General features: G+C 44.3%; 1 pseudogene; it reads left to right on the top strand.

The window, feature by feature from the left end:
* Nucleotides 1-24,784: 24,784 nt before the first annotated feature.
* Nucleotides 24,785-25,279, top strand: LOC128846734 (olfactory receptor 6F1-like; annotated as a pseudogene).
* Nucleotides 25,280-25,636: the final 357 nt, after the last annotated feature.

Here is a 25,636-nt window from a genome sequence, read left to right as displayed (position 1 = left end):
GTAAGTACCTACGTAATTTCCTATGTGAATGAGTCCGGTACCTGCCTTGCTTGATTCCCCTCAATACCTATAAAGCAACTACATTCATAACTTTTTGCTTAAACAACCCTTTCAGCTGACAGGGGGCTGCAGACGGGAGTTTGACAGAGGGAGGCTTACGATGGTTAGGAAGACCCGCAACACCTGTGCCAGCACTGCTACTGTCTCCTCCACCTGTGCCTGTAGCCAGACAGAGTGCCTAAGCATGGATGCCTCTACCCAGATCCTGGTGTGGTTTTGCAAAGACTGTAACTTGCAATTTCCACTTACTGATATCCAGACTGGGGGGACCATCCAATGTGAGAGGTGCCTGCTGGTGGAATCTCTCAGGCAGCAGGTGGGAGAGCTACAGGAGGAGGTGGCTAGGTTGAGGAGCATCCGTATCCATGAGCAATTCCTCGACAGTGTCCATGTGGAGACAGCTGAGGTAGCTGTCCCAGTACACAGGACTGCTGATACACCACTGGTGGAGGAGGAGATGGCTCAGGGTAGACACTGGCAGCTGGTTACTTCTGGCAGCAGGCAGTGCTCCACCCTTGCTCCGAACCCTCCTGCCGTGGTTATAGGTAACCGTTATGCTCTTCTTGACACAGGAAAGAAGGAATCACTCCCTACAGTAAAGGAGGAGAAGCCTCGTACCCCTAAGGCTGGAAAGTCTGCTGCCACCACTGCGAATAGGAAACGTAGGGTAGTGGTGGTCGGAGACTCTCTGCTGAGGGGGACGGAGGCGCCCATCTGTCGCCCTGACATTTCATCTCGGGAGGTATGCTGCCTGCCGGGGGCCCGTATCCGAGACGTTACGGAGGCATTGTCGAGGATTATCCAGCCCTCTGACTACTACCCCATGCTACTCATCCATGTGGGCACAAATGATACTGCGCGGTGTGACACTGAGCGGATCAAGAGTGACTACAGGGCTCTGGGAGTACGGGTGAAGGAGTTTGGAGCGCAGGTGGTATTCTCTTCAATTCTTCCTGTCAAAGGTAGGGGCCCGGGCAGAGACAGATGCATCATGGAGGTGAATGCCTGGCTGCGAAGATGGTGTCGTCAGGAGGGCTTTGGCTTCCTAGACCACGGGATGCTATTCGAGGAAGGACTGCTAGGCAGAGATGGCGTTCACCTTTCGAGGAGAGGAAAGACCCTATTCGGACACAGACTGGCTAACCTAGTGAGGAGGGCTTTAAACTAGGTTCGACGGGGACAGGTGAGCAAAGCCCACAGGTAAGTGGGGAACATGGAGACCGGGGAGATGGGTCGGAAACGAGAGGGAGTGTGGGCTATATTGGCAGAGAGAAAGGAGAGTCAGGACAAAACTGGGAGGAAAGATCAAACCAGTATCTTAGATGCCTATATACAAATGCGAGAAGTATGGGGAATAAGCAGGAAGAACTGGAAGTGCTAATAAATAAATACAACTATGACATTGTTGGCATCACTGAAACTTGGTGGGATAATACACATGATTGGAATGTTGGTGTGGATGGGTACAGCTTGCTCAGGAAGGATAGACAGGGGAAAAAGGGAGGAGGTGTTGCCTTATATATTAAAAATGTACACACTTGGACTGAGGTAGAGATGGACATAGGAGACGGAAGTGTTGAGAGTCTCTGGGTTAGGCTTAAAGGGGCAAAAAACAAGGGAGATGTCATGCTAGGAGTCTACTACAGGCCACCTAACCAGGTGGAAGAGGTGGATGAGGCTTTTTTCAAGCAACTAACAAAATCATCCAAAGCCCAAGATTTGGTGGTGATGGGGGACTTCAACTATCCGGATATATGTTGGGAAAATAACACAGCGGGGCACAGACTATCCAACAAATTCTTGGACTGCATTGGAGACAACTTTTTATTTCAGAAGGTTGAAAAAGCTACTGGGGGGAAGCTGTTCTAGACTTGATTTTAACAAATAGGGAGGAACTCGTTGAGAATGTGAAAGTAGAAGGCAGCCTGGGTGAAAGTGATCATGAAATCATAGAGTTTGCAATTCTAAGGAAGGGTAGAAGGGAGAACAGCAAAATAGAGACAATGGATTTCAGGAAGGCAGATTTTGGGAAGCTCAGAGAGCTGATAGGTAAGGTCCCATGGGAATCAAGACTGAGGGGAAAAACAACTGAGGAGAGTTGGCAGTTTTTCAAAGGGACACTATTAAGGGCCCAAAAGCAAGCTATTCCGCTGGTTAGGAAAGATAGAAAATGTGGCAAAAGACCACCTTGGCTTAACCACGAGATCTTGCACGATCTAAAAAATAAAAAGGAGTCATATAAAAAATGGAAACTAGGACAGATTACAAAGGATGAATATAGGCAAACAACACAGGAATGCAGGGGCAAGATTAGAAAGGCAAAGGCACAAAATGAGCTCAAACTAGCTACGGGAATAAAAGGAAACAAGAAGACTTTTTATCAATACATTAGAAGCAAGAGGAAGACCAAAGACAGGGTAGGCCCACTGCTTAGTGAAGAGGGAGAAACAGTAACAGGAAACTTGGAAATGGCGGAGATGCTTAATGACTTCTTTATTTCGGTCTTCACCGAGAAGTCTGAAGGAATGCCTAACATAGTGAATGCTAATGGGAAGGGGGTAGGTTTAGCGGATAAAATAAAAAAAGAACAAGTTAAAAATCACTTAGAAAAGTTAGATGCCTGCAAGTCACCTGGGCCTGATGAAATGCATCCTAGAATACTCAAGGAGCTAATAGAGGAGGTATCTGAGCCTCTAGCTATTATCTTTGGAAAGTCATGGGAGACGGGAGAGATTCCAGAAGACTGGAAAAGGGCAAATATAGTGCCCATCTATAAAAAGGGAAATAAAAACAACCCAGGTAACTACAGACCAGTTAGTTTAACTTCTGTGCCAGGGAAGATAATGGAGCAAGTAATTAAGGAAATCATCTGCAAACACTTGGAAGGTGGTAAGGTGATAGGGAACAGCCAGCATGGATTTGTGAAGAACAAATCATGTCAAACCAATCTGATAGCTTTCTTTGATAGGATAACGAGCCTTGTGGATAAGGGTGAAGCGGTGGATGTGGTATACCTAGACTTTAGTAAGGCATTTGATACGGTCTCGCATGATATTCTTATCGATAAACTAGGCAAATACAAATTAGATGGGGCTACTATAAGGTGGGTGCATAACTGGCTGGATAACCGTACTCAGAGAGTTGTTATTAATGGTTCCCAATCCTGCTGGAAAGGCGTAACGAGTGGGGTTCCGCAGGGGTCTGTATTGGGACCGGCTCTGTTCAATATCTTCATCAACGACTTAGATATTGGCATAGAAAGTACGCTTATTAAGTTTGCGGATGATACCAAACTGGGAGGGATTGCAACTACTTTGGAGGACAGGGTCATAATTCAAAACGATCTGGACAAATTGGAGAAATGGGCTGAGGTAAACAGGATGAAGTTTAACAAAGACAAATGCAAAGTGCTCCACTTAGGAAGGAAAAATCAATTTCACACATACAGAATGGGAAAAGACTGTCTAGGAAGGAGTACGGCAGAAAGGGATCTAGGGGTTATAGTGGACCACAAGCTAAATATGAGTCAACAGTGTGATGCTGTTGCAAAAAAAGCAAACATGATTCTGGGATGCATTAACAGGTGTGTTGTGAGCAAGACACGAGAAGTCATTCTTCCGCTCTACTCTGCTCTGGTTAGGCCTCAGCTGGAGTATTGTGTCCAGTTCTGGGCACCGCATTTTAAAAAAGATGTGGAGAAATTGGAAAGGGTCCAAAGAAGAGCAACAAGAATGATTAAAGGTCTTGAGAACATGACCTATGAAGGAAGGCTGAAAGAACTGGGTTTGTTTAGTTTGGAAAAGAGAAGACTGAGAGGGGACATGATAGCAGTTTTCAGGTATCTAAAAGGGTGTCATAAGGAGGAGGGAGAGAACTTGTTCACCTTAGCCTCTAAGGATAGAACCAGAAACAATGGGTTTAAACTGCAGCAAGGGAGGTCTAGGTTGGACATTAGGAAAAAGTTCCTAACTGTCAGGGTGGTTAAACACTGGAACAAATTGCCTAGGGAGGTTGTGGAATCTCCGTCTCTGGAGATATTTAAGAGTAGGTTAGATAAATGTCTATCAGGGATGGTCTAGACAGTATTTGGTCCTGCCATGCGGGCAGGGGACTGGACTCGATGACCTCTCGAGGTCCCTTCCAGTCCTATAATCTATGAATCTATGAAAAAAAAACAGGGAAGGATGTGGTGGTGTCCAATAGGGGTGAGAGTGCTCACCTGGGATCAATTCCCCTCTGCTTGAGGGGAGAGAGGCTTTGAATAGGGGTTCCCCACATCTCTAGTGTGCTCTAACCCCTGCGCTGGGGGATACTCAGCTGTGGGTCTCTCTGTCTCTCCTGCTGAAGCTGTTCCACAGGGAATAAAGACTTAAATAGTTCTTGGGCCAGAGAGAGGGTGACTCTATAGTCCAGCATTAGGGCATCCATCTGAAAGGTGGGAGACCCAGTCTCCAGTCTCCCAGCTCCGGTGAGGATTCACTGGTCTACAATTTTTGAGAAGTCGTCTGCTTCAGAGATAAAATGTGCTATTTATTATGTATTTTGATGTGCTGAATTCAAATATGACAATTAAAACAACTGATTGGCTACTGTTTCTAAGATATTTAAGTTTTTACATTTTATGTCTATGTATATTGTGTAGATAGTAGAGTTTTAATCATAAATTGTAAACCTAGGTCTTTTCATGTGTTTATGGTTGCTTTACATGATAATATTTCACCTGTCCCGTTTATGTAACACTTTAAAAATCAGCAAAAGGGTTATATAAATAAAATTTATTATGAAACAAAAGGCAAAAAACTATTATGTACATAGTTTAGTCCTATTCAGTGTCTACTCGGCGCTTCTTGGCTTGTCTCTTGTATTCATTAAATGGAGCATCTCTTGTCACTGTCCAGCAATAGTCTGCAAGCATTGATGGGCTCCATTTGCCCTGATAGTGTTTCTCCATTGTTGCAATGTCCTGGCGAAATCACTCGCCGTGCTCGTCGCTCACTGCTCCGCAGTCCGGTGGAAAAAATCTAGATGAGAGTGCAAAAAATGTATCTTTAGTGATGTGTTGCAACCAAGGCTTTTGTATGCCTTGAGGAGGTTTTCCACCAACAACCTGTAGTTGTCTGCCTTGTTGTTTCCGAGAAAATTTATTGCCACTAACTGGAAGGCTTTCCATGCCGTCTTTTCTTCGCCACGCAGTGCATGGTCAAATGCATCATCTCGAAGAAGTTCACGAATCTGAGGACCAACAAAGACACCTTCCTTTATCTTAGCTTCACTTAACCTTGGAAATTTTCCATGGAGGTACTTGAAAGCTGCTTGTGTTTTGTCAATGGCCTTGACAAAGTTCTTCATCAGACCCAGCTTGATGTGTAAGGGTGGTAACAAAATCTTCCTTGATTCAACAAGTGGTGGATGCTGAACACTTTTCCTCCCAGGCTCCAATGACTGTCAGAGTGGCCAATCTTTCTTGATGTAGTGTGAATTTCTTGCACGACTATCCCATTCGCAGAGAAAACAGCAGTACTTTGTGTATCCAGTCTGCAGACCAGGCAAGAGAGCAACAACCTTCAAATCGCCACAAAGCTGCCATTGATGTTGGTCATAGTTTATGCACTTCAAAAGTTTTTTCATGTTGTCATAGGTTTCCTTCATATGGACTGCATGACCAACTGGAAATGATGAAAAAACATTGCCATTATGCAGTAAAACAGCTTTAATACTCGTCTTCGATGAATCAATGAACAGTCTCCACTCATCTGGATCGTGAACAATGTTGAGGCCTGCCATCACACCATCGATGTTGTTGCAGGCTACAAGATCACCTTAGATGAAGAAGAATGGGATAAGATCCTTTTGACGGTCACGGAACATGGAAACCCTAACATCACCTGCCAGGAGATTCTACAACAGCTCTGTCTTACTATTGGGTAGTTCCAAATCCCTGACAAGGTCATTCAGTTCACCTTGTGTTATGAGGTGTGGTTCAGAGGAGGAGGATGGGAGAAAATGTGGGTCTTGTGACACTGATGGTTCAGGACCAGAAGTTTCATCCTCTTCCTCTTCCTTGTCTGACTCAAGTGAAAATGATTCTGGTGCATCAGGAACCGACAGTCCTTCTCTGTGGGGTACTGGGCGTATAGCTGATGGAATGTTTGGATAATGCACAGTCCACTTTTTCTTCTTTGACACACCTTTCCCAACTGGAGGCACCATGCAGAAGTAACAATTGCTGGTATGATTTGTTGGCTCTCTCCAAATCATTGGCACTGCAAAAGGCATAGATTTTCTTTTCCTGTTCAACCACTGACGAAGATTTGTTGCACAAGTGTTGCCGCATATGTGTGGGGCCCACCTCTTGTCCTGATCTCCAATTTTGCAGCCAAAATAAAGGTGATAGGCTTTCTTAACCATAGTGGTTATACTGCGCTTTTGTGATGCAAAAGTCACTTCACCACAAACATAGCAGAAGTTATCTGAACTGTTCACACAAGTATGAGGAACCTGTTTAGCTCACTTTGGCTAAACAGAAATGTGTCCCTTTGCAAAATCAAACACTGACAAATAAGAGAGCACGACACTGTATGATTTCTAGAGCTGATATAGGGCAATTTGTTCAGCAGAGTGATGTAAGCTTCGTTATGATTGCATCATCCATGACTTCTAGGAATAACATGATGCAATTCATATCATATATGAAGCAATACCAGCTTCAGATTGCATCATTCATTGTTTTGCCTAAAAAGCAAGTACTGTCCAAACCCAGTCATAGATTTATTCATAGATCCAGTCAAAGATGTATTTTAGTCATTTCTGGTTTAAATTGAGATCCCTTCCCTTTATAACTCACTTATCCTCCGCCATTCCCAAGTCAAGGGTCGTATATACTGACCCAGTAGCATATCTTGAAAACTAGAGCCAATCAACAATTTTAAGCATCATTTTCGTTCTCAGTGACCCAGAATTAGTAAAGTTTGACTCCATTTATTTCATAAGCATTTTGGCTGTAGAGCAGTGTAATCAACTGCTCACTAAAAGCCAGAACGGACATACAAAACTGAGTAAACTGTACATACATTAATTGAATCCCCTATATACTATACATGAGGTTTGGTACCAAGTAAGGGAGGAGAAAGAAGGAAGAGGCCAAGCAGACAAAATGTTTACAAAAAATGAAATGTACATACCACACTCCAGGCGCAGCTGACCAGCAGTACAGACACCAGGGGCATGACGGGATGTAATCCGAAATGACACGACACGAGCCGGCTAAATCCAGAGGAGACTCTGGCTGAAAGGGTGATCAGGCCTTTCAGCTAACACGCGGACACTCCTACAGATTTTGGCGCGGGACATAGTTTTATTCGAAGACCCTTACTCGTGCCAGCATTCGATTGGTCCCCCGCTCCGAGCTGGTGCCCTCTACATCAATAGGTACTGGACCCGGCAAACTAAGTTTATGCACACGACACGCCAGTATTGTAGCACATGGTACCAATATGACCTACAATTGACCAGGCAGAAGGTTCGAGAATAGGCACACGACACCACAGTGTTGCACACGACACCAGTGTGACCTTTTGACCGACAATTGGCCATACAGACATCATGTCTGAGCATAGGGTTGCGACAGTTCTCTGCCTCAGCTTCAGTAGTTTTGGAAAGTTTCAGTAAACACAGCTCAGACAATTTTGAGAACCAGGCTTGGGGAAAAGAGCCTGTTTTGCCACTGTTAGCCTATTTTTTTCCACAACCATTGCTTTGAATAGCTTGGAGCAAGACGTTGAAACTTGGAAGGGGAGGATTCTGGGGTTCAAAGAGTGACTTTTGCCATCCCCATGAAACTCTGTCCAGATTTGCCATTTTCACATGCTCAGTAGAATTTGTTAGAGGCTTGCTGCTAAATTCTCTCTACATTCCACCTGCACTGAGCATGCTGCCAGCTTTTTCTGAACCTCCTGAAATAGCCACATACACCCTATCTAACCCTTGAGGTGGACTGGATACTACAAGTGTATCCTCCTCCTCCCTGCCTCACAATAACCATGACCAAAGGCCCAGATCCATAACGCGACTTAAGTGCCTAAGTCTAGGGTTTAGGCTCCTGAATGCCAGTTTTAGGCTCTTCTGTGATGCACAAAACTCCTGCTCAGTAGCTGCCAAATCCTGTAGGTGCCTAAACTCACTCAGCACCTTAAATTTAGAACATAAGAATGGCAATACAGGGTCAAACCAAGGGGCCACCAAGCCCAGTATCCTGTCTTCCAACAGCAGCCAATGCCAGATGCTTCAGAGGGAATGAACAGAACAGGTAATCATCAAGTGATCCATCCCCTGTTGGACACTCCCAGCTTCTGGCATTTAGAGGCGTTGGGACACCCAAAGCATGGAGTTGCATTCCTGATCTTGGCTAATAGCCATTGATGGATCTAATCCTCCATGAACGTATCTTGTTCTTTTTTGAACTCAGTTGTTCTTTTGGTCTTCAAACATCCCCTAACAACAGGTTGACTGTGCATTGTGTGAAGAAGTACTTCCCTTTGTTGGTTTTAAGCCTGCTGCCTATTAATTTTATTACCTGACCCCTGCTTCTTGAGTTATGTGAAGGAGTAAACAACATTCACTTTCTCCACACCACTCAAGATTTTATAGACCTCTATCATAACCCCCTTAATCATCTCTTTTCCAAGCTGAACGGTCTGAGTCTTTTTAATTTCTCCTCATACGGCAGCCGTTCCATACCCCTAATCTTTTTTGTTGCCCTTCTCTTTTTCCTTTTCCAATTCTAATATCTTTTTTGAGATGGGCTGTGGGGTGCCAGGGGCTACAGGGGTACCCCACAGCCACTGCCCCGCAGTGTGGTGATCCACAGATCCCCATTTTGTCAAGGATTTTTTTAGTAAAAGTCACAGACAGGTCATGGCTTCTATGAATTTTTCTGTTTTGCCCATTACCTGTCTGACTTTTACTAAAAATATCAATGACAAAATCTTAGCTTTAGTCAGACCCCATTTGAAATCTGACAGGAGGAGGAGGAGCCACCGACCATATAACTTTTAGCCCAGTGATTAGGTACTCGCTCGGATGGGGGAGACCTGGTTCAATTCCCACTCTGCCTGCTGGGGAGAAAGGATTGAAATAGTGTTTCCCACGTCTCAGGAGACTGCTCTAACCTCTGAGTTAGGGGATACTCTGATGTGGGACTCCCTCAAACTCTCCTGCTGAAGCTATTCCACTTTGGATAAATAACACTGAAAGAAAGATTGGCTACTCCGACAGTCATTGGAGCCTGGGAGGAAAAGTGTTCAGCATCCACCACTTGTTGAATCAAGGAAGATTTTGTTACCACCCTTACACATCAAGCTGGGTCTGATGAAGAACTTTGTCAAGGCCATTGACAAAACACAAGCAGCTTTCAAGTACCTCCATGGAAAATTTCCAAGGTTAAGTGAAGCAACATGTCACTAAAGATACATTTTTTGCACTCTCATCTAGATTTTTTTTCCACAGAACTGCGGAGCAGTGAGTGATGAGCACGGCGAGCGATTTCACCAGGACATTGCAACAATGGAGAAACGCTATCAGGGCAAATGGAGCCCATCAATGCTTGCAGACTATTGCTGGACAGTGACAAGAGATGCTCCATTTAATGAATACAAGAGACAAGCCAAGAAGCGCCAAGTAGACACTGAATAGGACTAAACTATGTACATAATAGTTTTTTGCCTTTTGTTTCATAATAAATTTTATTTATATAACCCTTTTGCTGATTTTTAAAGTGTTACATAAACAGGACAGGTGACATATTATCATGTAAAGCAACCATAAACACATGAAAAGACCTAGGTTTACAATTTATGATTAAAACTCTACTATCTACACAATATACATAGACATAAAATGTAAAAACTTAAATATCTTAGAAACTGTAGCCAATCGGTTGTTTTAATTGTCATATTTGAATTCAGCACATCAAAATACATAATAAATAGCACATTTTATCTCTGAAGCAGATGACTTTTCAAAAATTGTAGACCAGTGTTATAGATCATTCGGTTCTTCGTTGTTGGATGTAAATAGACTGTTTCAAGTTACATATATTACTGTTCTGGTGATACTTTTGATTGGTGACTTGTTTCTCTTTTAATTAGAGTTGTGTAAATATTTTTGCTCTGATAGTATTGCTAGTGGTAAAGGTATTTCTCCCCAGCTCAAGTTGTAATTCATTCCCCATTAATAAACAACCACCTGTTTTGAATTGCAATCTGTCTTTGTTTCAATTTTCCTCCTTCACTCAAATACTCATTCGAACCTGCATTGGTCTCGGACAAGAACAATCATGAAAACCTTCAGCCTGAACAGTCAGTTGGCTGAAGCCACTGAAAGAGGAGGATAGAGTGGGAAATGTTCGGCAACCTTCACAGGGTTAAGCACTACTAGCATTTAGTGGGTAAAAAACCCACGAAAGCTTATGCCCAAATAAATCTGTTAGTCTTTAAGGTGCCACCGGACACCGTTGTTTTTGCGGATACAGACTAACACGGCTACCCCCTGATATTAGCATTTAGTTTTACACAATTATTTTTAAATGTAACGTTTAGACTTTAATCATAATGCCTCTTGTGCCTTGTTTGTCTGTGTATTTCTGCAATATCAGCCCTGTTCTTGCCAAATTCTGTAAACTTGCAAGCAGACAGAGCCTGATGTTTGCTCACAGCCTGACTTTTGCTAACTTTGCTTTATATTAGAAAAGCTTGCCCACTATTTTAGCTCAGGCCTCTGATACAAGGGCTTATAACTTAGGCTCTCTTTCTACTACAGACAAGACCTTCCCTCTTATCGCATGATAGCTTACTTTGCTTAAGAGACTTTGGTGAGGGAACTTGTCAAAGGGTTTCTGAAAATACAAGCACACTATATCCACTGGATCACCCTTGTCCACATGTTTGCTGACCCCCCTCAAAGAATTCTAACAGATTGGTGAGGCATGATTTCCATGTACAAAAGCCATGTTGACTCTTTCCCAATAAATCGTGTTCATCTCTGTGTCTGATAATTCTGTTCTTTACTGTTTCAACCAATTTGTCTGGTGTTGAAGTTAGACTTACTAGCCTGTAATTACCAGGATTGACTCTGGAGCTGCTTTTAAAAAATTGGCATCACATTAGCTATCCTCCACTGAAGCAGAACTCTCTGTAACCTCAAAAGCTTGTCTCTTACACCAACAGAAGTTGGACCAGTGAAAAATATTACCTTGCCCAGTATAGATGGGCAGTTAGACAAATGGATAGATAATTGGGTGGACAAAAAGCAGAAGGAGAAAAAATGGACAGACATCTTGATGGACAGACAGAGAGCAAGACAGACAATTAGTTGGATTGGCAAATGATTATACAGATGAATAATTAGACGGACAGTTAGACGGACTGATAGATAATTAGAGAGAGCAGTGGGAATACAAGCTCACTTGCTCACACATACACACACTCATGCTCCCATCAGGCAATGTGTTTCAAAAGTGACCCAAATGAGATATGGGCCTGAACCCTGAAATTAGTTCACATGCCATGTCTGTCTTCCCTTAATGTGACTTCTGAGCCTACCAGTAAATAGGCCAATTGGCGTCATACACAGTATTGTAGTTTTCATGTGGCTTCCCGTTAACTTCTTCTTCTTAGCATATGCTACCTTAGGTAGCATGTGATCAAGATTCTTCACCAAATTTGGTCTAGTGATTGGATCATTAGCTTCCCCAGCCTGAAGCCGGGTAGTGCAACATGAATCCTGATTCATGCCCCCTCCTGTCAACTCATAACTAGTGACTGATCCAGGCTGTGAAATTCAGTCCTGGGGCCTGGAACTCACCATGTTTATTGGCATTCTTCAGATCTGAGGTTTTTCTCTTAGTCCTGGAGTCCAGGAAGCCTGTTTCTGCTGTGAATTAGACCAGGACCACTAAGCAATTCACAGAGAGGCCAGGACAGAGCTGTAAGATAGTGACACTATCCAGTTGCTGCCAGGGATGATATGCCCCCACTGATATATCAGGCCGTGGTGCATTTAACATCAGTGATTTGCAGTGGTGGTACTGTGGAGCACAGTTCTGCCTGGACATCAATGCTCCATGGGACAAACCAGGGAGAAATGTGGAACTTCAGGACACAGCTTCAGCTGGCGAAAACAGGTGGAACTCAGTTGGCTTCCGCAGAGCTACATTCATATCCACCAGCTGAAGACCTGGCTTTAGTTGTCCATGCTGATGTTCGTCCATCGTTATCGATGAAGACCTCAACAACTCATTCTTTCGATGACCGGGCTCTGTGCATCCGGAAATGACTGATGAGTCCGATTCGGGCGTGGAACATCCTGTCACACGTTGGGCAGACATATAATGGCACTGTCGATGGTGTACGAGCAGCTCTGGACTTGCGCAGCTCACACTTTTTTCCAGCCTCAGCAATACGCCTCACCTCAGAGGTATTACTGCCTGTGAGAATGAGGCTGTGCCATGCTGAACGGTTCAGTGCGAAGGTTTCCCATGTGGCGGTGTTGATCTCAAAGGACTTCAAAGAGGTCTTCAGTGTGTCCTTGAACTGCTTCTTTTGTCCTCCATGGGAATGCTTTCCCTGAGTGAGTTCTCCGTAGAAGAGCTGTTTAGGAATGCGTTCATCTGACATTCTCACAACATGTCCAGCCCACCTGGTCTGGGCTCTCATCAGCAATGTGTAAACTGACGGCAGACTGGCTCTAGTAAGGACATCAGTATCGGGCACTTTGTCCTGCCATCTGATTTTTAGAAGCTTTCGCAGACAGGAAATGTGGAAGTGATTGAGCCTTCATGCATGACTCCGATAAACAGTCCACGTCTCACAGGCGTACAGCAGAGTTGGAAGCACCACTGCTCGGTAGACCTTCAGCTTCGTTGGTAGGCTGATCCCTCGATGTTCCCAAACATTGGAGCGCAATCGGCCAAATGCAGAGCTGGCTTTAAGCAATTCTGCAGTTTACTTCATCATCGATTGACATGCTCAGGAAAGGGTATTGCCCAGGTACGTGAAGTGGTCCACTGTCTGAAGTCTCTGTCCATTTACAGTGATGGACGGTTCTGATTACAAAGCGTGGGGAGCTGGCTGGTGCATGACCTCAGTCTTCTTGATGTTAATGGTGAGACCGAAGTTGTTGCATACAGTTGAAAACGTGTCCATACTGGCTTGCATTTCTGGCTCTGTACTAGCATTCAGAGCACAATCATCTGCAAAGAGAAAGTCTCGAAGTACAGTTTCCTTCGCCTTGGTGATGGCACGCAGTCGCCTCAGATTAAATAGTTTCCTGTCAGTTCTATACTTCAGGCCTACTCCTTCTATGCAGTGTTGAAAGGCATCAGTCAAAGTGGCAGAGAATATCATGCTGAACAAAATGGGTGCTAAAACACACCCTTGCTTGATGCCGTTGGTGACTGGGAAGGCCTCAGATGTTTCACCATCATCCAGGACACGAGACATCATACCGTGATGAAATTGACATACCATTAGTCAGTGCCGGCTCCACAGTTTTGGCCGCCCCAAGCAGCCAAAACCAAAAAAAAAAAAAAAAAAAAAAAAAAGCCGCGGCCGCGATGGCAATCTGCGGTGGCAATTCGGCGGGAGGTCCTTCGCTCCAAGCCGGAGTGAGGGACCGTCCGCCGAATTGCCGCCGAATACCTGGACCTGCCGCCCCTCTCCGGAGCGGTCGCCCCAAGCACCTGCTTGAGAAGCTGGTGCCTGGAGCCGGCCCTGCCATTCGTATAAATCTGTCTGGACAGCCAAATTTCGACATGATCCTCCACAGGCCCTGGAGACTGACAGAGTCAAATGCTTTTGTGAGGTCCACAAAAGTTGTGTAGAGTTCACGATTCTGCTCTTGGCATTTCTCCTGTAGCTGACGCACAGCGAAGAACATGTCAATAGTCCCACGTCCCTTGCGGAAGCCACACTGTGATTCTGGCAGTAAGCCCTTCTCCAGGTGAGTGATCAATCGGTTCAACAGAACCCGTGCTAGAACTTTCCCCGCTGTACAAAGCAGCGAGATTCCACAGTGATTGTCGCATACCTGGCGATTGCCCTTCCTCTTATAGAGGTGCAAGATGGACGCATGTCTAAATTCTTGTGGAATGGTTCCCTGCTTCCAGAAGGACTGAAACAGCTCAGTGAGTTTCCGTAGCAGCACGGGTCAACCTACTTTGTAAACCTCTGCTGGTATGGCATCTGACCCTGGGGCTTTGCCACTTGACAGCTGATTTATAGCTTTCTTCACTTCGTCCTCTTCTGGTGAAGCATCCATGGGGTCATTGACTGCAATCTGGGGCATCTTGTCAATGGCCTCATCATTGATGACTGAGGGGTGATTGAGAATTGCTTCAAAGTGTTCAGCCCATCTCTGGAGAATCTGCGTCTTCTCTGTAAGGAGCACAGTACCATCAGAGTTCAGGAGGGGAAAGCTCCCAGAAGACTGTGGACGATAGAGTGTGTTAAGGGCTTCATAAAACTGCTTATAGTTGTTCCTGTCCGCATATGCTTGTATTTCATCTGCTTTGGCGCTCAGCCACAATTCCCGCATTTTGCGCAGTCGGTTCTGTACTGTTCTGCGAGTGTTGATAAAGGCGGTCTTCTTTGCCGCTGAGGATGGATCGTTTTGATATGCACGATGCAGGCGGTGCTTCTCAGCAAGTAAGGCCTGGATTTCTGCATCATTTTCATCAAACCAGTCTTGCTGCCTGCATGTGGAGGGCCCCAATATCTTCAATGCAGCTATATGGACAGTGTTGAGGAATCGCTCCCAGTCTTTCTCAGCGTCATCCTCAATACGAAGATCAGCAAGTTCATTCTCTAGGTCTTCCACTAGATTTTCAGTGATGCAGCTGTTCTTCAGCTTCAACACGTTGATCCTTTTGAAAGCCTTACAGCCTTGTGGTCGTCTCTTCGGCATGATACGGAGCTTCATTTTGGATACTATGAGCCTATGATCCGTCCAACAGTCAGCGCCACACATAGCTTTTGTAACCCTGACACCTTGTCTATCCCTTCTCCTGATGATGACATAATCCATCAAATGCCAGTGCTTGGAACGGGGATGCATCCACGAAGTCCCGTTATGGGTAGGAAGGCGGAAGACTGTATTGCTGATCAGAAGGTCATGTGCTGCACAAGTTTTCAGCAGTAACAGACCATTGCTGTTACACTTTCCCATTCCATTTTTCCTGATGACTCCTTCCCAGGCTGCGGCATCGCATCCGACTCTTGTGTTAAAATCGCCAAGCAGAATCAGCTTGTCTGTGCGGTGCACTGACGATAGCAGAGTATCTAATTCTTCATAGAATTTATCCTTCACATCCTCTGGGTTGATCATTGTAGGAGCATATGCGCTGATCAAAGTAGCTTGTTTTTCTTTTTGAAGCGGAAGCTGCATTGTCATGAGTCGATCATTCATACCCTTTGGAGATCTGACAAGTTTCCAGCTGGAGATAGGGCAGGGCGCAGTGGATGACCAGGACGCCTACGTATCTTGTCGTGCTCTTAAGCGTTCCACAACGCTTGCTGTCACCGCATTCCTGACCATTAACCAGGTTGCCTCAGTCAGCCAGATCCAGCCTTCGTATGCAATGGGTAGGCCCTAACTCACCATTCATCGGCTACCCTCACCTGGTTTAGCCCACCAGTCGAGGCGGTCTCTGGGGTGTGGCCGCTATCGCATGCTGACAGCTACTTGGAGCCACAGGTGAGAGCTGGGTGTCAAGTGAGGACCAAAGTGGATGAGCTACTCCTAGGAGTAGTCCATGCTACACAGCAAATCACAGTTCACACACATAGAGCAGGCAAATATATTCAGTCACACACATGTATTAACCAAGCATTCATTCATTTATGCATATACACACAAACAGGTGTGTGCGCACCACACACATGGGCACACTGCAGATCCACACAACACATAGACTGCAGACACACATATGGAGGTACATACATACAGATTCAAACACTGAAATGCACACGCTCAAACACAGCCACACAAACACAATGCACACACACTATTTCTCTTTCTCTCTCTCTAAGGCATAAGCACATGTACATAGAAAATCATTCTGATACATAAACCATCAAATACACACCTGTCCTTTCAGAAAGATATGTAAAGGCTGATATTCTCACCCACACATTCACATTAATTCACATATGTAGTCTTATGATTTAATTCTCCATTCAGATTAGTTTACAAAAGTGTAACGATAGTCACACCAACAGATTTTCTCCTGATTATGCCAACTAAAGCAAATGCACATAAAGATATATGCTGTAAACCTAAAAAAACTTCCACACTTGCCTACCTCTCACCCTCTGCTGCCCCTAGTGCCCATTATGCAGTATAGCCACCTCTTCCCCACTCACCTTCTGCTGCCCCTAGTGGCCATTATACATTATATCTGCCTCTTCCCCACCCCCACCCTCTGCTGCCCCTGGTGTCTATTATACAGTATAGTCCCCTGTTCCCCGGTCCTCACCCTCTGCTGCCCCTTGTCCCGATTTTATAGGGACAATCCCAATTTTGGGGGCTTTTTCTTATATAGGCACCTATTAACCCCCACCTTCTGTCCCGATTTTTCACACTTGCTATCCTAGCCGCTTGTGCTCATTATAATGTATAGCCACTACTTCCCCACCTCCACTCTCTGCGGTATCCTAGTCATGTTTTATTATAGTATAGTAACACCATTTGTATCCCTTAGCCTCTGCTTCTGAGTAGTCCCTGTAAACAGCATAGATGCCCCTGAATTTCCATGGTCTCCCACCTCCTGTTGTCATTTCTATTTGTGATAAATTAGTGCAGAGTCGCTGAGTAACTCTATCAGCTCACTCTTTCCTCCTCATACCAATTATAGCATTGGGCAGTCACTTGACATTCCCTTTTTATGATGTAAAACCCAGCTGATGTTAAAAGTAATTGGCCAATCACCCCCAACATATGACACTGCTGTAAAACGCTTGCAGTGGGAGGCAAACAGAGGTTGAAATATATATACTTAGTTGAAATATACATACTTTGGTCTGAAAAGCCGTTTGCTGTGTCACTAAAGAGAGAAGCCAGATCTCCATCTGATGTGAATCAGAAATACTCCACTGAAGTCACTGTTTCAGGTCCCCATCTGGTGTAAATCAGGTTAGCTACACTGATGTTAATGGGCCAGATTTTGAGCAGGGTGTAAATCTGCATAGCTCTATTCATATCATTGGAGTCTGATCCTCAAGAGATGTAAATTGACACAAGTCAGATTAAGTCAGTGGAGTTACGCCACTTTACAACAGCTGAGGATCTGGATATAAGCATCCAGATGAGTGGTTCTGTCACTGTTAGACTAGTGGTTCTCTGCCATTTTTATCCTGAGTGCAACTTTATAAATAAATGAGCAATAGCGACTCACAAATCAGTCTCACCTCCCAGAGCACTAGTGCTTCTACTGCTGTGTGCAAATTGTTGAGTCACTAACCTATAAAAATACATATAATTATGTACTGATGTCAGATGTCTTGCAGGCAAGGGGTCAGATCCTCGGCTGGTGTCAATTAGCATAGCTCTATTGGCTTGTTGATCTACACCAGCTAAGGATCTGTCCCAGAGCTCTAGCTAACTCAGTGCAATTTAAATGTCCATGCAATGTGCCAGCCAATGGAGCACTACTGGTTTAGTTCTGCTGTACCTGTGTCACTGCCCCCCAAACTCAGATTGATTGATGTATAGTGCAGTAAGAAGCTGTCAAGGCAAGTCTCCATCCTTCTTGGTGCCTTTATTATTACAATAGCATCACCTAGAGGCCACAGTGTAACAAGCACTGTACAGACACAGTTCTTGTCCTAAGGGGTTTATATTTAGGTCACAGTGAACAAGATGCCCAGTGTCATAGGAGACCTGGGTTCTAGTTCCACCTGAGTGTCAGCCCCATGCCCTGGCCATTAGAACTACACCATCCCTATTCCCAGTGGCCCATTACCAGGGCCGGCTTTAGGCACCAGCCGAGCAAGCTGGTGCTTGGGGAGGCAGATTGAACGAGGCGGCATTTGGCCCAATCCTAGGGCGGCACGAACGCTTTTTTTTTTGTTCTGCTCCGGCCACCTGATAGCAAGCCCGGCAGGGCAGTCCTCGTCCTTCCCTCCCCGTCGACTGGAGCGGAGCCCTCCCGGCAGGTGGCGCGGCACAGCGTGGCGCAGAGCGGCGGGAGGGGCCGCGTGGCAGCGCCCTGCTGTAGCACTGGCCGCCCCCCCCTCTCTCTCTCCTGCCCACTCCCTCCCCCCACCCCCCACTAGTCGGTTCCCATGCACCCGCACTCCGTCCGCGCCGCAGGCTTTTTTGTTTTTGCTTTGCTGTTCTGGCCGCCCCATTTTTTTTTTTTTTTTTTGCTTGGGGTGGCCCTGCCCATTACAGTACACATGGTACAAGTTTCAGATGTCAAAGGGCTATACGAAGGTTCTGGGCCATCAGATCTGTGCATTTCCTTTGCAAAGTCAGAGCTGTGAGACGTAGGTGCGGAATGGTACTATCATTTACTAGGCAAAGTTGGGGTTGGGTTTCACTCTGTACGATATTGGTTGGTTTATAGAGCTGCTGAGGTAGCTGCATCTGGCAGCATGATAACACAATGGCTTGGGATCAGATCCCCATATGTAGATTTATCTATGTAGCTAAGCCCATCTTCATGGCAGCTGAGTCTCTGTATTTCCAGTGTTCACCATCCAAGATAGCATTCCTAATAAAGATCAAAGAATGGAGTAGGCATCCCAAGGCCGGGATTTCCCAAGGCGTTTAAGGGATTGAAAGTCAGTGGGAGCGGGGAGTCTAAGGGCTAGATTTTCAAAGCTATTCATGCACCTATAGATGCAGATAAATGCTGAGTGGGATTACAAAACTGCCTAAACCGGTTAGGATCCCGGAACTAGATTTGTAAAGGCATTTAGGAGCCTCACTCCCACTGATTACAATGGGAGTTAGGCACGGAAATTCCTTTAAAAATCTGACTCTTAACTCCTATTGATTTGTAATGGAAGAGAGACATTTAACCTCCTGAAGTGATTTTGAAAATCCCACTAGGGACTGCTCCATATCTTCAGGTGCCCAATAACCTTTGGAAAGCCAGCCATATTCCTTTGAAAATCCCAGCTCCCAGGTTTCATCCACTGATCACCAAGGAAGTAGGCATCTTTCCATGGATGTCAGTGGGATTGGGTCTCACCAGAGGGGTGCTGGACAGGATTATTTGAAGGTGCCTATTCCAACTCTAGGCTGGTGGAACAGCTGGTAGTCAGCTGAAGTGGGATTTATGCTCAGCTCTGCCACTGAACCAGCTGCTGTCTCAGTAGAGCCACATGTAGAGGAGGAAAATTAAGATCACAGGGACCTGATTCTGCTCTCGCTTCCAAAGGTCTAAATCAGGACTAACTCTCCTCGGGTCTAGAGGGATGAGTCATGCTGATAGCACTGTAAAGCAAGGGTAATAATCACTTGTAGCTTACACTTTCCTCCAGTAGATCTCAAAGCACTTTACAAAGGAAGCCACTAGCATTATCCCCCTTTTAAAAACTGAGTGGGTCAAGGTCACCCCACAAGCTAGTAGCAGAGAGGGGACTAAAACTCAGGACTTCTAAGGCCAAGGCTACTGCCTGCTCCACTATACCACAGTGTACATAGCAATCTAAAAGTGTGTGAGTGACTGGCCATTCAGGGCTACTCATCAGAGGACATATATTAATTTGATTTCTCACCAAACCTCAGCCATCAGATTTTAGTTTAACTCAAGGAAAACACTATCCCAGGGAATTTTGGGATCCAGGATCCAATCAAAAGCCTCAGCAGTTGATGCAAGATCCCAATTCCCAGCTGAGGGATGGTCGTTCTTGTGGCGCAGTCAGGAGAACATGTTCTGATCCCACTGTAATAGTTTTAGTAGTAGCAGTAGGTGTATTACTGTATCATCTACGAGCCCTAGTCATAGACCAGGATGTCATTGTGCTAGGCACTGTACAAACACAGACCAAATTATGATCCCTGCCCCATGAGAATAATGTTTGCTCATGCTGATTAGAATGCATTGAAATGCAAGTAGAGAGCAGGCCATTAGGGATAAATTTAAGGCTTCATATTAGCTAAAATTCAGTTGTTAGCATGAGTGAGCGAGCGTTATTCATAGAAGTGAGTCAAGGCAGAACCTCGGATCATGTAGTCAACAAGCTTTTGTTTTAATTGGTTTTAGCAGGTGTTGTACAGGGATTTGGGGATGTTTTAAACTATTGGTAACCGCAGCATTTGCATTGATGCAAATGATAATTAGAATAAAGTTTGATATTAATAGCCAATAAAGAAGTACAAGATACGTGGTTTTGGGGGTATGAAAGTTTGGATATGGTAGCAGAGGAATAGATATGGTACAAAGGTGGATTTAAGGTTAGTTAGGTTATTATAGTTGATTGTAAAGGGTTAGGTACGCTACATTTAGATTAGTGCGCTTATCCACCATCAAGGTACCATTAGAGGAAGGAGTCTATATCCATTTTTCATACCCAGGGACTTATCCCCCCATATGCACCATTTCATCATGGAATGGGAGTATAAATGCAGTGTATGGCTGTATTGTAATGCCTGTTTGATTTCACTAATTATTTTATTTAGAATACAATCTTCAATTGTACCACTTACTGTATCATTCACAGTCCTCTGCTGAATCAAATGATCTGTAATTGACCTAGAAGCTCAACTCTTCAAGAGTTCAGTTGAGTTCTATCCCTTAGCTTTAAACTATTAATTGGGAACACATACATCGAGATTACAGGGTACAGTCTTGCGCTACACCAATCCCCTACCTGTTTTTTAGGACACTGGCTGTCCCACATGCCTAGAGGCAGGCATTGCAGGAGCTCCTAGCATTGAGATTGTCAAGCTCTAGATATCTCCAACAACAGCAAGCACCAGATGCTTCAGAGAAGTCCAGCAGCCTCCAGACTGAGTCTTGTGTATATTGTTTGCACCGTCTGATCTATTCCCAAGTGGATGACATTCACCCCTGTACAGAATGACCTTGCACAAGTCACTTCCCCTCTCCCTGTGCCTCCGTTCCACCTTCCCTCCCTATGTCTGTCTTGTCTAATTAAATTGCAAGCGCTTTGTAGCAGGGACTGTCAGTCATGACTTGGGGTTTCTAGTCCCAGCTTTGCCTCTGAGGTGAACAAATTCATTTCGGTTCCCCTGGGATTCCTCATCTATAAAATAAGGACGATGATATGTCCCTTTCTTTGCAAAGAGCTTTGAGACCTATGGATACAGGAAATCTAAGGCAGACAGCCTCTGGGTCCAGAATGCAGCTGTAAATGAGAGAAGTGCCAATGATGTCAAACATGTTCCAGCACTTGACACCACTTTAGATTCCAACCTGAAATTTTAAATCAAACGCTTTAAGTAGGACTGAAATATTGCATAGATCTTGTGTTACCTTTCACCTTACTGTGGGAAATACTGCAGATCTCATGCTGGTGTCTTTGCTCTGAGTAAAATTCACCCCCACACAGATAGCCAGCAAAAGGCTTTATCTGGGATTTTGGAAGGAGGCTAAGGGAGTTGGGCACTCCAATCCCATTAAAATCAATGGAAGCTGGGTGCCTAATTGCCTTAAGTTAGAATTTTCAAAGGCACCTTCGGAAATTAGGCACCCAACTCATATTAGGATGCAATGTGATTTGGGCACTGTTCCATATCCCATCCAGGGATTGTGCCTCAGTTTTCCTTTTGCCTAGAGTAAACTAGTCCAAACAGGCTTTGCCTTTAAAAAAATCACTCAACCCGAGGGCTTCCTTTCATTTCAAAATGTCAATTTATAATGAAAGAAATCAGTTATAACTGACATTTTGACTGAAAATTACATTGAAACATGTCACATCACTCTCAATCTAAGTCAATATGTGAATTTGGAAAGAAAAAAACAACCACAAAGCTTTTTATTTTAAATCCATATTTGAAACTGAAACAATTCGTTTCAGTTTGACCTTTTGAAACAAAAATGCTGTTTTCTTTTTCATGTCACATCTAAATTAAACATAGTTTTGATTTTCCAACAGACAAACAAGATATTTTGTCAAAATTAATATTTTTCCTATGGAAAATTTTGATTTCAAAGAAACCATATTTTGTGATGTTAAAACAGTGTGTGTGAAAGATATTAGCTAGTTCTTCCTGGACAGTCCATCACCTTCTGCAATTTAATGCTGATTTTTAAAAAAGACTCCAGAGGCAATCCTGGTAATTACAGGCCGTTAAACCTAACTTCAGTACCAGGCAAATTGGTTGAAAATGTAGTAAAGAACAGAATTATCAGACACATAGATAAACATGATATGTTGGGGAAGAATCAACTCAGATTTTTAAAGGGATATCATGCCTCACCAATCTATTAGAATTCTTTGGGGGGGGCAACAAACATGTGGACAAGGGGGATTCAGTGGCTATAGTGTACTTGGACTTTCAGAAAGCCTTTGACAAGGTCCCTCACCAAAGTCTCTTAAGCAAAGTAAGCCGTCATGGGATAAGAGGGAAGGTCCTCTCATGGATCAATAATTGGTTAAAAGATAGGAAACAAACGGTAGGATTAAATTATCAGTTTTCAAAATAGGGAGAGTGTTCCCCAGGGATCTGTACTGGGACCTCTGCTATTATCATGTTCATAAATGATCTGAAAGAGGGGATGAACAATGAAGTGGCAACATTTGCAGATAATAAAAAATTACTTACGATAGTTAAATCCAAAGCTGTCTGCAAAGAGTTACAAAGGGATCTCACTAAAATTCAGTGACTGGGCAACAAAATAGTAGATGAAATTAAGTGCTTATAATTTTAATGTAATGCACATTGGAAAAAATAATCCTAGCTATACATACAAAATGATGGGATTTATATTAGCTGTTATCTCTCGAGAAAGAGATCTTGGCGTCATTGTGAATAGTTTTCTGAAAACGTCTGCTCAATGTGCAGCCTCAATGAATAAAGTTAACAGGATGTTAGGAACCATTAGGAAGGGGATAAAAAATAAGAGAGAAAATATCATAATACCACAATGTAAATCCATGGTACACCCACACCTTGAGTACTGCATACAATTCTGGTCTCCTCATCTTAAAAAGGCATATTAGAATTGGAAGAGGAACATCTGGGAAGCTGTTTGTTGTTTGCCTCTACTTGTTTGTCTGTCTTGTTTTCTGGATTGTAAGCTGTTTGGAGTAGGGATGGCTTCCATGCTATGTTGTTACAGTTCCTAGCGCAATGGGGTCCAACCCATAGGTGGGACCTTAAGATTCTATCACAAGACACACAATAAATAAAAAATGTAACTGCTAGTTTCTAATGTTGCTTCCTTATTATTGAGAATTGGAGGTCGGGGTGGGGAGGGGGTAAAAGGGACAAAGCAGACCTGGCCAGGAAACAAGAATTTTATTTAGTGAAAAATGTCCAGGTTTCACACTTGCTTTTCATTCCAATATGGAACAAAAATGAGTCCTTTCATTTTTTTCTTCAGAAAAAAAAAAAAAAGAGATCTACCCCACAATAGGCAGATGGGTAGGGCAGTCCCATGGGATGAGGGAGACTCATAGTCCCCATTCTACCTGAGCCAGAAAAGACTCAAACCTCTCTTCCCTACATTACAAATGAGTGCACAAACCTGCAGAAGAGAAAGTTAATTTTCCTCAGGTTTTTTGTTTTGATTCGGAATCCATGATGGGCCTGATGCACCAAATTTTCAACCAAACTCAAAATGTTTCCTTGATATATTTCAGGTTTAACAAAATAGTATTTTTCAATGGGAAGAAAAGGTTAGTTTGGGAAAAAATTGAACACTTCTACACCGAAATAAGAAAAGCCCCATTGAAAGTCAGAAGAGTGTAAGGGACTTAGGAGTAGGAATCCTATCAACTTTCAATGGGACTTGTGCCAAAACTCCCACTGTGTCCTGAACAGAGATCAAAGTTAGCTTCAAGGTGAGCCATGAAGAGAATGGGCCCGAATCTGACGCTGCCTCAGGGGTGTTGAAGTGGGGTTGATGGGCTAGATCGTGAAGACAGAAAAGAAACCATAGTGTCAGCCACCCACTGCATCCTCGTGGGTCTTAAAAGAATGATGAGTGGAGCTCTCCTCTCTGTTGTGGAGGTGGAAAGATGCACAAGGCAGGGCGGTGTTGAGTAGCACCCATTTTCCTATTTATCCTCTCAGGTTTAGCACCAGATTTCTGGGGTCTGAACTTTGCACATCCAAATGTGTTTAACATGTTTAAATGCCCTATGATCTCTCATGTCTTGACAGGTGGACGTGATGGCTGGGACAGAAATAATAAATTAAACCACCATTTAGGAGTTCATCCTCCTCGGCTTTCCCGGCACTTGGTATTTCCGGATGTCCCTTGCTGTACTGTTTTCTGTGATATACATCCTAACCATCATAGGGAACGTGTCCATCATAGCCCTAGTAAGGACCCACCCATGCCTGCACACACCCATGTATTTTCTTTCTCTGCAATCTCTCCTTCCTGGAGCTCCAGTACACCACAGCATGTGTCCCCAAGGCCATTGGCATCATGCGGGGCACAAGCCAAACCATCTCATTCACTGTCTGCCTCCTGCAATTGTTTTTCTTCCTCTCCATGGGTTCTACAGAATGTTTCCTCCTGGCCGTCATGGCCTATGACCGCTATCTGGCCATATGCCACCCATTGCGCTACAGCTCCCTCATGAATAGCACCTTCTCTGCTCAGCTGGCCCTCTTCTCTTGGCTCTGCATATTCCTGGCTGTCTCTGTGCTGGTGTCTAATACCCAGGTTGCCTTTCTGTGGCCCTAACATCATCAGTCTTTTCCTGGATAGTGCTCTCATGCACTGACACGCGCCTCATTGTTGTCCTGGTCTCATGCGCGATAACCCATGTCTCCTACATTTACATCAGCTCCACCACCTTGAGAATCCCATCAGTCCAAAGCTGGCAAAAGGCCTTTTCCACTTCCTTTGCCCACCTCACTGTTGTGACTATCCATCACTTTTCTGTATGTCAAGCCTTATAAACAGAACTCATTGGATTTGAACAAAACAACCAACATCTTTAACACTATGGTAACTCCTCTATTAAACCCTTTCATTTACACTCTAAGACAGTGTTTTTCAATGTTAGGGTCGTGACCCAGTACTGGGTCATAGAATCATAGAATATCAGAGTTGGAAGGGACCTCAGGAGGTCATCTAGTCCAACCCCCTGCTCAAAGCAGGACCAATCCCCAACTAAAGCATCCCAGCAAGGGTTTTGTCAAGCCCAACCTTAAAAACCTCTAAGGAAGGAGATTCCACCACCTCCCTAGGGAATCCATTCCAGTGCTTCACCACCCTCCTAGTGAAAAAGTTTGTCCTAATTTCCAAATTAAACCTCCCCCACTGCAACTTGAGACCATTACTCCTTGTTCTGTCATCTGCTACCACGTAGAACAGTCTAGATCCATCCTCTTTGGAACCCCCTTTCAGGTAGTTGAAAGCAGCTATCAA

This window comes from Malaclemys terrapin, chromosome 12, assembly GCF_027887155.1.
Source record: "Malaclemys terrapin pileata isolate rMalTer1 chromosome 12, rMalTer1.hap1, whole genome shotgun sequence".
NCBI lineage: Eukaryota > Metazoa > Chordata > Testudines > Emydidae > Malaclemys > Malaclemys terrapin.
This window is presented reverse-complemented; position numbering and strand designations above follow the sequence as displayed.